This window comes from Saccostrea echinata, unplaced genomic scaffold, assembly GCF_033153115.1.
Source record: "Saccostrea echinata isolate AGI-Se365-2 ecotype Australia unplaced genomic scaffold, CSIRO_AGI_Sech_v1 ptg000009l, whole genome shotgun sequence".
NCBI classification, from domain to species: domain Eukaryota; kingdom Metazoa; phylum Mollusca; class Bivalvia; order Ostreida; family Ostreidae; genus Saccostrea; species Saccostrea echinata.
Genome location: NW_026889758.1, coordinates 2,154,483 through 2,169,070, shown reverse-complemented (window position 1 = coordinate 2,169,070; position 14,588 = coordinate 2,154,483).

Below are 14,588 nucleotides of genomic sequence, written 5' to 3'. Positions count from 1 at the left end.
GCTTCAACACTTAAATGTTGCACATTTCTCGAAACTTCCATTTGTGAAAGTTTTTGTATTATCAAAGGAATTATAATGAGGAATAAAATTCTAGTGATTTTTAATCACCAAAGGCACAGTTTGTGCTTTTTGTGACCAAGAACTTGCACGAATCAGCTTTATCTCGAAAAGTTTTGTATTTTAGAGGAACTGGGATTTAATTCTTCAAGTGGTAATACAACTTATACCCATAGCTCCCTCTCTAAAGAGGAAATTATTTAAAATCATATGTCCGTTTTAGATATTTTTTATAATTCCCAACAATCAATTTGAATTTGAATTACCATATCTATATTGGATTCCTAAACGTCATAAAAATCCTTACAAACAGAGATACATAGCGGGCTCCAGTTAATGTTCTACCAAGCCTCTTTCTTTACTCCTCACTAAAATATTAAAAGCACAGAAGGAGAAACTTCAGGAGTACTGTGCAACAATATATTCTAGAAGTGGTTAAATCAGACGTGGATTCTTAAAAATCCCAGGGAACTTTTGGAAAATTTGAAATCACAAAATTTTTCCAAAATCAATAACAAAAAACTTACGACTTTTCAACTCTATATACAACCATTCCCAACGATAAGCTAAAGTCTAGGTTTTTTGACATCATTGACAGCTTTTTTTTAAAAATGGAACTCGTAAATTCACTTACCTTGTCATTGGTCATTTGAAACATCATTTTGTTAAAAAACAATCTGATTGTACATACAAGTACTCTGAAGTTGATATTAAAAGATGCTTGAGTTTCTGATTGACAATATCTACATATATGTAGTTTTTGGAGACCAGGTCTTCCAGCAATCTGCAGAGATCCCATGGGTATCAATTGCGCCCGTTATTAACAGACCTATTTCTGTATTCATATGAAGCAAAATGTATTCAAAATCTTATATATGAGAAGAAAACACTTGCCGTGGCCTTCAATTCGACATTTAGATATATAGATAGATATTTATTTGGTATACTACATTCGTTGGCACAAAACATTATTTGACCACGTAACATTAAGAAATAAAGTGTGACACTATAAATTAGAATTAAAATATATCGGAATCAACCAATTTTAGAAAACATAAATGTAGTGCATAAAACATGTTCGTATACCAAGGATAACCCATGAAAACGAAGGGCTTATTTCCAGTGGGGTCCTTATTGTAATACAGGTAGGCTGGATGTTAAGTAAAATAAATACTATAATAAAGAAGTGGGATCAAGTTGACAACACAGTGATCATTAAAACTAATTGTTGTATGTGTATATACCATGTCCTCACATGAATATAAACGGAAACACTGACAACAAAATTTAAGACTAATAAAACATGACTTGACTTTTATACTGGGTAATTCCCCTTTTTAAAAAGAAATTCCTGACATTTCTTTTAAAAGCAACCTTATTTCCAGTATTTAAAACAGTTTTAATTCTTCAATCCAATCTTTGACTCTATTAAAATAAAAAGATTTAGATTGTTTATGCTTAACAGCTGGTACAACAAAATCTGCATTTATGATAACTACTAAAATTAGACCAAAGTAAAAAATGTACAGTTAGATACGAAGGGGCTTTTCCTTGATAAATATTAAATACATGGTTGAGTCTAAGCTGAGAGACTCTATCTTGAATATTTAATTAATTTAATTGATTGATAACTTCATAATTTACAGATGCCTGTGGGCCTAAATTCAAAACAAACCATCTTGTTTTGACATTTTTGTAGTTTTTACTTTAAGATCTTAGATAGCACTGCATATCAAGCACTGTAAGCTTAATCAATATGACATTGTATAAGTGCCGAACACGGAGTCATCTTACAAAGAGTATCTTAAAAACGAGCTTGTCCCCAAGATAATTTTTTCTCTACACTCATTGTTATGGTCATTACATACAACCAGGAAATATTGAACAATTTGAAACTTTCTTTTGGAACCAAATAAAATGCATTCAGTTTTGCTTAAATGTAACGATAATTTATTATCTACAGTTCAGTGCAAAGTCTGATCTAAAACTTTGCTTAGTTTTCCTGATATGAAATCTGGATCTTTGTGTGCAAATAAAATAGAACTATCGTAAGTGTATAAAATAAATTTACAATCTGCTTCAACATTAATTAGCATTAACATACTGTAGATTTGCAAATAATCACGATGGTTTTAATTTCACTATGTTCGCGATTCATTATTTTTTTCGCAAAATTAAATCCATCGTGAATGTTATCATTAGTTTTTAAGAACGTTTAAATGCTTATACGAAATTTAGAGTAATTTCTCGCAGCGTGAAATTAAAACCATCGCAATTGGTACTTTTTGAGAAATCGTGAAATTTTAACATCGTGGAATTAAAACGACAGTGTATCAAAAATAGTAAATGACCTAGAATGCTGCCCTGGGGTACACCATATGTGATAATACCAGCATCTGATGCAATTCAATTGCTGTGAACATGCTGTTTCCTTTCAGGCCCTGGGATCATGAAACATCTTAAGCTTAAGTCAAAATCTTTATGTTGTATTAAAATGTTGTAGAAGCAAGCAGACCAAAATTAAAATATTTTTTCAATATTGCTTCACAAAAGTGTTGTTATCTGCAAATTTAAAGATTAATTCAAAAATAAATTAAGATTTTACAGCCGATTGAAAATTTGACTTAAGTCTAAGTCTGTTTCATGATCCTAAGGCCTGACAAATAAGATAAAAACCAATCAACAGATTGAACACCAATTGCTTTGAATTTTCTTTTTACAGAGTATAACATGGTCTTCAGTGTCAAATGCCTTTTGCAGATCAAGCATATCCATTCCTGTATATAATCCATTTGATGTATTATCTCTAATAAAATCAAATAAATGTATCAAATAAGTTTCAGTGGAGTTTTTCCTTATAAAACCAGATATAAGCTCGTATAAAATACATTCTAATGCAACTTTTTTGTAAAACGTATTTTGAGTGGCAAATACACTGGCGTTTGAGGCAGTTAAACGAGCTTTAACGAGAGTGAAAGCTTTTGATTGTGACGTCATAATAGATCGACGCAAAAACACAATGCTTCGTGACGTATGTCATGTAACAGAACTCAACAAAATGAGACGTAAACATCAAACACAATAGTCGAATTGCATCGCTTATGCGTCGCTGGTAAAACTCAGTTTGCGACGGTTAAATCAGCATTAACGGTCGCAAATACCAAATGTGAAATCTGTTATTCCCTAAATTAAACTCTAAGAAACTTTCAAGTTGCATATGAACAGATCACTCTAAATTTTTGAAATAACGCTGAGAATACTGACTGGCCTGTATCTTCGGGAACAATAGAAGAAGTTAATATATGTTATAGGAATCTTTAGAAATATCGAATGAACCTGGATGGAATATCGTCAAGACCCGTACTTTTGGATGGGTTCAGTTTTAGAAGCTCTTTATGTAAAACTTTCACTGACCGTTTTTAGAGTAAAAAGACTATTGTTTTTGGAATAAAAGGATTTAAAGCGTTCACTTTCAACTATAAACTATTTAAAGGTCTTGGGAGCTTCCTTACAAGTGAAGCTGCAATATTTACAAAAAAATCATTAAAATGATTTGCAACAGATTTTGGCTCCTGATAAATTTCATGATCAATTTTTAAACAGACGTTCCAACTGTCTTGACCTTTATTTTTAAGACCATTTTTATTTTTATTTTGACTCTGTCACAATTTTTTGGGGTTGTTCTTATTTTCTTCAATTTTACTTAAAAAATACTCTGCCCTTGCAATTCTAACGTCTTTCTGTATATCATTTCTGATTCTGCAGTAGGTTTTTGTAATACTCTTCCTGTATTGTTTTTCTGTATGTTTAAAACAATGAATCTCTTTCGTGGATCTTTTCGAGGATGGACGATGTTATCCATGGCTCAGTTCGTTGTTTTAGTCTAACTTCTTTAACCGGTGCTACTTCATCTAAGGCCATTTTGAAAGTTTGTTGAAAAGCCCTCCATGCTTGATTGACACATGTAGAAAAACTTTTAGTCCAATCTGCTTCCAGTAATTTGGTCAGAAAAAAATTCAGGGTCATAATTCTTTAACGTAGGTATCGATTGAAACTTTGAGATCCTCCATGAACAGAGGGAGATATAGCAGGAGAATATATCAATAGTTACTTCCATTCATATGTCGACTCGATAAAAGATACCACAGAGTCTGACACATCTGTTTAATATTTTACTTTAAAAAGCGTTAATGGGAATGACTTCCACTTTTCAATGGTCAACTTCCCTTACTTATGCAGCAATATAACCTTATCACCTTCTTATGGGGTGTATATCTCTCAAGTGATTCGAAACGCAAGAGTATGCTCTACGTCCGAATAAATTCTAAAACGAAGCAAGCTATTGACAAACAAGTTGATGAAACAAGAATATCAAAAGTATCGATTAAAGTTATCATTTCGCAAGTTCTATGTAGTTCTATGGTTGGTACAATGACCTTGTCAGTAAATACATGATTGATTTATTATTATTGTTTTACGCCGAGTCGGCAATATTTCAGCCATATTTCGGCGAATCTGTAAATACAATCTATCATTAAGTCAGTAAATACAATCTATCATTAAGACAAAAGCTTACTGATGTTTTCCATACTAATTTTTAGGCCATTATTTACACACTGAATTGTCTACGGATTTTTCTGGTCGGCAGGGGATGCTCATTCCTCAATGGCACCTGATTCCACCTCTGTTGTTTTAGAGGTCCGTGTTTGCTCTACTCCTGATTTGTATTGTTTGAATGGACTTTTGAGCTTGAATGCTGTTCGTTATCTCGATATTTCATTTTAGAGGTCTGTGTTTGCTTTGCTCCCGATTTGTATTCTTTCAATGGACTTTTGAGCTTGCTTATTGATCGTTATCTCCATATTTCATTCATTCATTGTTAAAAGAGTATTTGTATAAGAACAACAATACTGAAGAAGAATTAATCGACTATCGGATGAACGTTCACGTGTTTGAAAATACCCCATCCTAAACCGTCTCAACTTATAGTCTAAGAAAAACGGTAGAAGATGAGGAACAAAATGTACGAAAGTACTTGATTAAGAACTTTTACATAGACGACAGACTAGAATGGAAGAACTCTCTCCACACTCTGGATAGTTAGCACATTCCGAGAATGTTCTTTCCACTTTCCTTGAACTGTGCTGATTTGAAAGAGATACACGTCTTTTCAGAGGCTTCAAAGAATGCGAAGATGAAGTGTACTTGCGAACAGTCAGCATTTCAGGTGACATTCAGGTTGGATCTGTTATTGGAAAGTCGAAGATAGCTTCACTTCAAACCACAGCTATTCCATGCCTTGACCTATGTGCAACCGTTTTAGTTTGTCCAGACAATGATAAGACATTTAGCTATTGACCCAGACTCTGGTACTTATTATACAGACAGCAATGGGGTGCTATGCTACCTGAACAACCCGACTCGCAGCCTCTGAATAATAACTCTAATTTGCAAGTTTCGAGTTCTTCAGGAGTTACTTCTCGTAATATCGACTCCTGCGTTTGGAAAACAAATTAACATACAAGAATATGTTCACTTCATTTGCTCAAGGGGAAACTACAACACCACTATTTCCCTACACTAACTACAAAGCATGGGTATTTAAGTGAAAATAAACATACTGATTATTATTTCTTCTCATGTATATCATGTTTCTGTATCATTAACATAGCCAGCCCACATTAAACAATACATATGTCAGATACTTAATGCAACTTTTTACTTAATGCTAAAAAGCTAAGCTAATGAAGATGTATAAACAATTATTTTAATGCTATAATGTATAATGATAAGTATATATAATACTTTAAATTTATTATATTTGTAAAAAAATATTTATACATGCTAGGGACATAGCCTGAAATGCATGTATTGCTGTCGGAATTCCCACGGGTAACCAATTGCACCCCGTTATTAACAGAACTATTTTCGTATTCATATAAAGCATAATTTCTTTTAAAAAACTTAAACATGAGAAGAAGAAGACACTTGTTGTGGCCCAACATTTAGATATATCGACGACTTGTTATCAATTAAAAATAGTTACTCCCATTTATATGTCGACTCGATTTTATCCCAGTGAACTTGAAATAAAAGATACCACAGAGTCTGAAACATCTGTTTCATATTTGGATATTTTACTAGAAAAAGACGTAAATGGTAACCTAACAACAAAACGCTATGATATACGTGATGACTTGTTTTCTATCGTCAATGTCCCTTATTTATGTAGCAATATACCCTTATCACCTGCATATGGGGTTTATATCTCTCAGTTGATTCAGCATGCTCCACTTACGAACAATATATGAAACGAGGCAAGCTTTTGACAAACAAGGTGATGAAACAAAGATATCAACAGTCTCGTTTAAAGTCATCATTTCGCAAGTTTTACGGTCGATACAATGACCTGGTCAGCAAAAACAATCTATCATTGAGTCGAATGCTGCCTGACGTTTTTTCATACTAATTGTTATTTAAACACTGAATTGTCTACGGATTTTTCTGTATGCCCGATCATAACAATGAGCAGAAGGCGGGTGTGACCTGTCGACAGGGGATTCTTACTTCTCCATGGACCTGATCCCACCTCTGATGTTCTTTAGATGTCTGTGTTTGCTCTGATCCCGATTTGTATTGTTTCAATGGACTTTTGAGCTTGATTTCTGTTTTGTTATCTCCAAATATCATTGATATAGATCGAGGAACAATGCAATCATTGCGATTGTACATCTTCAACAGCAAACATCAATGCTAACAACATTTGACTGAACGTGCACAATTCAGAACTAAAGTGTATGTCTATCGTTATAACAGTTCAAATAGTACTTCATTTTTAATCTTTATATGTCTTTACAACATATTTTGCAAGTTTTCTGGTAAAATTAACTCTAAATAGTTTTAATTTTTTCACTACTGTCCATGGATGTATAAATTCATCTGATTTTATGAAACTACCAAAAGAGTTTGAACGAATGTCTATATAGAATGGACAGTTTAACACGAACTAGGTCTCGGTTTCAGGTACTTCGACATACCTTTTTTATGGTCTCTCACCTTTCTAATCGCAAGGGCAAGACTCCGCACCTTAACTGATCAAGGTGGGATGTTAACATTTGTTTAAAATTCAGTTGAACATATTTCTCCTAAGTCGGATTTGAAAGTTACATATTAAATAAGTTTGGGAATATTATAGGGAGCATCTGTCCATTAAAGCTGAACACTACTCGTAAAAGACATTGTCCGGCATATTTCTCTTTCATCGTTGCTATCCCAACAACCCCTATATAAGCCGAAGACCTCTGAACAGTTCAAAGTATTTCACATGAGAAGACGTACATTTTACACTACCTTGTTACTCGGTCGCGATGAAATTATCAAATTTTCCCCGAGCCAGGAGAAAAGTAACATCAAATATACAAGTCAATTTATTATTTACAAACAGAAAATGCACATAAAACAAGGAACCTAAGACCAAGAAAGGAAAACTAGATGTCGGCCATGAATTTCAAGTGTGCAATCGGGTGTAACGAAATTAAAGGGTTTATATACCTGTGTGATGGTGCCTATTTATGAGTAGTGTTCAGCTTTAAGCTTAGTATATACATAATAAGCAGCATGACTCAGCAATTTTCAAATCTAAATACCACTATCCTTGACTTAAAGCAATTTCAAACTGAAGTGGTTGAAATATTTCCTTCATTCTACTACAACAATTATTATGACAAAGAATGTAGTCCATATCAAATGCTATTTTTAAAATGGTCATTATCAAACGCAAGAAGTGGTGAAGAAACTGTTCCAGTACCGAACCATATTCGTCCAGCATCGATAATAACTAGATCAATATCACAATCGCAGAGGAATTTTCTATGGCTTTTTAAGTATTGAATCATTATTTTTTTTAAAGATATAGTCCCATAACTGCAACGGTGTGCACAAATAAATTGAGTAACGCGCGTTAGCAATTTCTTTTGTGATGTCAGAGTTCCTTTAAAAGGAGAGCATAGCAAAAAGCAACATTATATATAAATACAGACATCTCCAGTAGCATGATTTCTATTTTTCAACATCACATATAAATACAGACATCTCTAGTAGCATGATTTCTATTTTTCTATTTTGTAAATGAAACAGTCTCCAGAGAGTTCGTTATCGCTAGAGCATCATAGCCATGAATAAAGATTGAAACAAAACCCATGTGTTTGTTATGATATCTGTATTTGTTTATCATACAAGTACATTTTTTGTAATCAAGATGAACACAGCATAAAGATTTGAAACAATGAATAAAGTGTGGTCTATCATATAAATCTCATTAGATATTAAATCATAATATTTAGAAAATCAGAAAATGAATGTGCATTACGATATCCGCATGAATAATGTGCGAATTTCAGATTGTGTGATATATTCATATGAAAGTTATGTTAAATTCGCATGAATTTCATGTGTATTACTTATGGTCCGTTTCTCGTGTGAAAAATTCGCATGAAATTCATGTAAATGAGCCACTTTCGCCTGTGTATTTTTGAAATCACATCATTTGCAGCAAATTCATATACAGAGTGTTTTAAAAATTGCATCATTGCACCTCTGTCCACATAAATAAAATATTATATATCATGTTTTCTGATTTCATTAGTATAAATTTGAATTTAATGTTTTACAAATAAGCAGAAAAAAAAAACAAATGCAATTGCAATAGAAACATACGTAAAATACACCGTATTTGTGCCTGCGCCGACAGACCATAACGACCTTCTTATAAATCTTCATAATATTAAAAACTGAGAAATTTTCATCTAAAAATTTACTATATAAATGGACTCTTGATAAATGATAGTCATACAAAATTTGGTTGGAATTGCTTGAATGTTTACTCCAATTGTTAATAACTTCCAATGAAGTTATCTGAAAAATACAGTTACATGCTCCCTATAACAATACTGACAGTGGATTTCCTACAACAGTTTGTAGAGAACGGTAGATTTCACCACAAATAGTAACTCATATTACGTTATCAAATAAAATGAAAATAAACTTTGTAATCTTAAATGACCGTTGAATCTAGAAACTGTGTCATATGATAACTGTGCACTTTGTTTTTAGGTCTTGATAACAGTTGCATCACAGTGTGTAAAACCAGCAAAGTACGAGTACTTAATTAGAGATTAGAATGAATTATCACTGTACTTTACTCTCACCCTCTGTACAGTCATTTTTAAAAATTACTAAATCCAACAAATTTAGTACATGAATATATATTTCAATGAAACCATATTATTTATTTGATTTGCATTTTGTGAGCCGGTGGTCTGATTGGAGATGTGGGTTTCGGACCGGCCTTTGATTGTACAGTCACCCGTAATGGTTTATGTGATAAAAAGGTTATTTAACATATTGAATACTGACTAGCGTGTTCCGAGAAACGCATGCGTCGCCTACAAAAGCACCATAAAAGATGATAAAACTAAACTGTTAATTTGCATGTACTTTATGGTTCAGGCATTTGATAAAAAAAAAAAACATGAACCATGGATAGAAAGAAGTAGTATATATAATAGAATTAGACAAATCTTCAAAGCTAAAATGCGTAATTAAATAAAAACGTTAGAATAATATTTATTTATTCATACATGTTGAATTCAACAATAACTAATATTTGTAGCTTGAAAAAGATTTCGTTCCTACCTCACCATGACTTCGCCCTTGCTGCAGTTCCCATCCATCCATTATTTATTTACTTTATATTTTCATTCAACGAACAAAATGCATGAAAAAAGTGAAGATAAGGAATAATAATAATCTCACAAAGAAAATTTGCGTATTTGGCGTGTGAACTGCAGGAATCATGTGTACAAAACATTTATAGTCTAAATGTCCGCGATTTGGTCGGCTGACCACAGCTGGACAGACTTTGCAAAGTTACGCACATACAGACGTAAGAAAATATTCCATTCAATTTTAAATACCTTGTCAAATTGTTATATTTATTATATTTAAGTCAGCTAATCTTAATAGTTACGATAACATAATAACGCTTCACTTAAATAAGAAATACCTGTATAAGATAATAGGGTATAGTTAAATGCAATTGCAAGTACAAGTGTCTGTTAAAGTTTCAGTAAGTTTAAAGAATCTCGGTGCGCATGCAATTGAACCACAATTCATCTAATTTAATATTTTAATAAATCAATATATAAAATAAAACTGACAAAAACGTGATTGTTTGCAAAAAAAAAAGTCCCATGCGAGGATCGAACCAAAAACTCTTCAATATACAGTGCAGTGGACAGATAACGCATACTGCCGAGCTATCATCTCTACACATAAAACAACAATGAAACACAGCATTTACACAATAGGATTTTTTTTAAGAAAAAGTTCATTTTTATGGTCTCTGGGTCTTCTCTCTATTTTTTACAAATGTTTCTTTCATTAAAGAAAAATGCACGAAAATAACGTTTCAAAATCGTAATCGATGACCCAAAGATAGCAAATTTAAAATTGTAATATTTTGTACCAAATGTCTCATGTAGCCAATTTTCATTTTTTTTTAAACAAATAAAAACACAATATCGGGAAAATATTTTCCTTCGATTTCACAGGAATCCGACACATAAAAAAAATGCTAGAATTTCATGTGACTATCTATGAAATTTTCACTATTCAAGTGCGCCCAAATTCCTGCCGAATGCCAATCCAATGTGTCCTCGTTCTTTTGTATACAGTACAAATCGTAAAGAGGACAAAATCATATATCCCTGGAAAGACCAGAGGATGGACCAGGTGCTTGGAATAATACGCCTCCTCTGTTGAGCGGACACACACGACTTGAGTCCTCAGATAAGTAATGAGTAATTCGTAGTTCAAATTATTATAACAATTATAGTTTGGGTGGTAAATGTATACCACACAGAAAGTATAAGGTCATGAGGCAATGAACACTAATATGTATGTAATATACACGCTTATTATCAAAGCCCTACCTCTCAAAATTCAAGAAATTTGAAATCTATGGTTTAGTAAATCAAAGGTTAAAGTCATATATACTGCAAAATACTATCGTCTCACAGTTCAAAGAATGTACATTTGTAATATATATATCGGCACAATGAACTATTTTTGAAAAGCAGGACAAAGGTCAAGTTCACAGCCACAAGGAGGACAGTAAGCCTTTTTTTTTTTCTTTTTTTTTTTACAGAAGCCATTGTGCCCAGAAAAATTATCCAAGCAAAATATCCTTACTTCTAACTACTATCAACGAACAACTAAACTGTATGGCAAACGAGATTACTTCAGCTTTTCAATCGACAACTTTCCTTTTTTATGTGACTGATTATTATTGTTTAACGCCGAGTCGGCAATATTTCAGCCATATTTCGGATCCTTTTTTATATAGTAATATTCTACTATCACCTGCATATGGGTTTACGTCTCCCGACTTAATCAATACTCAAGTATATGCTCTGAGTACGATAAGTTTTTTCAAAGAGGCTACTAACAAATTAGTTAATGTTACAGGGATTTCAACAACCTTGTTTAAATTCGGCATTTTTAAATTCTATGGCCACATAATGAAATTGTTTATAAATACAAGTTATCATTTGGTCGTACTTTGACTGAAATATTTCATACCAATTGTTAGCCCATAGATTTTTGAACTAAATTTGACTACGGATTATTCCGTCTACCTTATCAATACATAAGGTTCACGTCGGGTGTGACCGGTCAATAGGGGATGCTAACTCCTTCTAGGCACCTGATCCCACCTCTGGAATTTCTACGGGTCCGTGTTTTATGTAATGTTCACAGATTTGTATTGTTTGTAGTTTTTTTTTTAGATCGATCACTGTTCGTTATCTTCACCTTTTTCATTCTTACAGTTTCCAAAGACAGACAGATGCAGGGGAAAGTGATCTCTAAGTGTCACAGCATAAAAAGTTAAACAAAATGAAACTAAATTATCTAACCATATATTTCAATTTCACGACGCTGAATGCAAAATTAGAAAAAAATTCTATCCATCCCGTCATCATAACAAATGCATTTTTATTACAATTCATATTTCATTTCTTGTGCATACAAGAATCATAATTATCGTTACTGGTTAGTTGTCTTGAATGGTTGGACAATTAAGTTTAGGATAAATCGACAATATTGTCCCTCATTTCATATTTTCTGTTATATATGTCTCTCCAGTTTTGAGGACTTTTTTTCTTTATGTTTGGAAAAAAGGAATTTTTTAATGCTTTAAAAAGATACAGCGGTTATTTCTTTTGATGTCCTTTCAAGAATAGTTCCCTCGTTGCAACACCACCATCTGCCTTGAAAGTTGCACATTCAGATCTGTACTCAAAACTTACTGTCAATGTTGAAATCACGAAAAAAGTCTTGCAATTATATTTGTTTGAAAGATAAAATTCATAGCTTAAAGACTTCATAATAGCTGCTCATTTATCTTCCTTAGTTAGCAACGACAACAACAAATAAAAATGAAATACAATATGATATAAAAATATCATTTTGTTTTAAAAATCGCACCCAACTAAAATTGATCCAAGGCCAATAAAATGTAAAAAAAAAAAAAGAAGGTAAATTCTCTCGAAACTTTATGACCAATGTTCGAAAGAAAACGGATTTCGTCACAAACTGTATATAAAATAAAGCAATTAATTGATTAAATGGACAAAGGATTTAGATTTGACCATTTCTCGCGAATTGTTAAATAATTTTAAATAAAGATTATATAAAAAAATATATATACAAACATATACATATACACATATACCCATTATATAAACATATACCCATTATATCAATACAAAAAATGTATTTTTTGCAATAGTTTTAGCCACATCAAATAAAAAAAATATTACTCTAGATTTCACCACAAATAGAGCTGACATTATGCACATATTATTAAGTAAAATGAAAATAAACTTTGTAATCGCAGATGACCGCTTAATCCAGAAACTGCATCATATGATTAGTGTGCACTCCTGATAACAGTTGCATCACAGAGTGTTAAAACATCAAAGTACGTAATTAGAGATTAAAATCATTAAATCATTTATCACTGTACTTTACTCTCAGTGGATTACTATAAATTAGAGACATCCTCCCCGAACACTGAGACACATAGAAGCAACCGCCGAGCTCCCACAATGGAGCGTACAATACTACTCCTAGCCTTAACGGCTGGAATCTGGGCGGGTAAGACTCAATTCTTATTCTGTATTCACTATAAATTCTAATATAATTTCATAACCTGTAAGAGAAAATAACTTATGTTTTATTAAATATTTATTAAATATTATAAATATGAATTAAACAGGCTTATTCATACAGTCATGCAGTTTATTTATATGAAAAGAAAACTGATACTTTTTGACATATAGACTTAATTCTAATTTCTTTTCTTCTTTTAAGCCAATTTGTAAATCAGATAGATTACGATTTGCATAATTATTTTCAAAATTGACATCGAAAGTGATCAATTATTGATATATTATAAGTGAATGACAATAGCTCGTGTTATTAAAAGATAATATTAATTGTAGGAAATTTGCAAGGAATTTTAATAAAACTATGATAGAATTCATGATAAAATATTTCAGTTTATAATTAAAGTACTTTTGAATTTAAATATAGAAACATAGATATTTATAAAATTTACTTTAGCTTACTAGAGTAACTATGAATTATTCTTGAAAACTTCGACTTACTATGAAACTTTAATAATCAACATCATTTTGAAAGGATAACGAACAGTGATAAAGTTCTCTCCAATAACAAATAATAGTTGATATCCTAGGAAATAACATTTGACTATTAAGACGGATTAATTCCTATTTATAATATAAAATTAAATCAAAATTGAGAATAAGATTGAATGAAATATGACGATTTGAAATCGAAATTACCATGATAAAAGCCTTGAAGCTTTGATTTATGATGGCAAAAAAAAAAATATATGCCTAATTGATTTATTTAATATACTACTGTAAACGTACATTTCTTTCACATTTTCATGTAACTTGTATCATATCAAAATTAATTTGGCATTCTTTTTTAATTAATGTAGAAAAATAGAATTATATAATATATAGAAATATAGAAGTAATATGGAAATACAATGTTTGGTTAAAACTATATTTTTTTAAGAATAGTTTTAAAATATTCTGTAGTACAATTTAAATCAGTACTGGTACTTTCATGTTAACATTTATCAAATGTTTAATGTATACCACTGTGGCACACCGACTGACATGTTTTCTTTAAATTAGAATACAATGGGCTGCACAACGCGCAGAATTTTAATATCAGCGCTTCAAGAATGATGATTGAAAGTTACTTTAAACTTGTTCATTATACTGCTTTTCTGATATTTTGTTTAGAAAATGTTGAATATCATAAAATTTTCATTTTATTCTTATTTGAAATGGCACAATTTACACTAGGAACTATTTTCTTTGTGCTAATTTGAGAAATCATATGACTGCTGTATCGCTGTTCAAAATAATTGT